The 993-nt window shown below is 72.9% G+C and overlaps 1 non-coding gene across 1 annotated transcript; it reads right to left on the bottom strand.

Moving 5' to 3' along the window:
• Positions 1–193: 193 nt before the first annotated feature.
• On the bottom strand, positions 194–346 carry LOC124232666 (5.8S ribosomal RNA). The gene has a single exon (XR_006886904.1). It is a non-coding gene; the product is annotated as a 5.8S ribosomal RNA (ribosomal RNA).
• Between the last annotated feature and the right edge of the window lie 647 nt (positions 347–993).

Below are 993 nucleotides of genomic sequence, written 5' to 3'. Positions count from 1 at the left end.
GCCGCCGTCCCCCTCGCATCTCCGACGACCGGGTGCCGGGGCGCGTGGGAGGAGGAGCGGGCGCACAGCGTGGAGGAGGGGCACCGCGTCTGCACTTAGGGTGACGGAGGGCCCGGGGCAGGCCCTGCGAGAGATCCCCAGCCGCGCACCCCGGGGCAGGCGACACCCACCCCGGGGGCGATTGATCGTCAAGCGACGCTCAGACAGGCGTAGCCCCGGGAGGAACCCGGGGCCGCAAGTGCGTTCGAAGTGTCGATGATCAATGTGTCCTGCAATTCACATTAATTCTCGCAGCTAGCTGCGTTCTTCATCGACGCACGAGCCGAGTGATCCACCGCTAAGAGTCGTACGAGTTTGAACGGCGGGGTCCCCCCGCAGGGCGGGGGAAGAGCCCGCCCCTGGCACGGCACATCCCTGGAGGGTGCCTCCGGCCGGCCAGAAAGACACAAAGAGACCAGACTCCGTGAGGTCGGAAGGTTGGACGACGGGGCGTCCGGCACGGGCCGCGCGGGGTCGTGGTCGGACACCCCACAGGCGCCCGGGGTCTCCCGCCTCACCCGAGGACGCGGGGGCGCGCACACGCCCGCGCGCGCATGTGACGACACGACGGCCGCCGGGGACACCCCCTCCCGACGGCCGCCGCGATGGCGGCACGGCGCAGCGTGGCGCCCCGGCCCGGCGAGGCGGAGTCTGGGGGAGAAGGGCCAGGCCTCCCGACTCCCCGCGGGCCCGACCACCCCACCCAAGGTGGACGGGCGAGGCCCCCCAGGGGTCTTTAAACCTCCGCGCCGGGACGCGCTAGGTACCTGGATGGGGCGAAGACAAAGAAACAGACGAGGCGGAGTGGGTAGTGCCGCGCGGCCACTGCCTTGACGCCGCCCGCGACGCCCGCGGCCACCCGGGGACAGATGCAGGCCTCGGCGCTGCCCGCCCGTGACTGAACCCCACCGCCGGGCGCCGCCGACCGACGACCCCACCGCGCCCACAGCCCCC

The sequence above is a fragment of the Equus quagga genome, unplaced genomic scaffold (assembly GCF_021613505.1).
Source record: "Equus quagga isolate Etosha38 unplaced genomic scaffold, UCLA_HA_Equagga_1.0 HiC_scaffold_9860_RagTag, whole genome shotgun sequence".
Classification (NCBI taxonomy): Eukaryota; Metazoa; Chordata; class Mammalia; order Perissodactyla; family Equidae; genus Equus; species Equus quagga.
The sequence above is the reverse complement of the archived record's forward strand: the minus strand, read 5'-3'. Positions and strand labels throughout refer to the sequence as shown.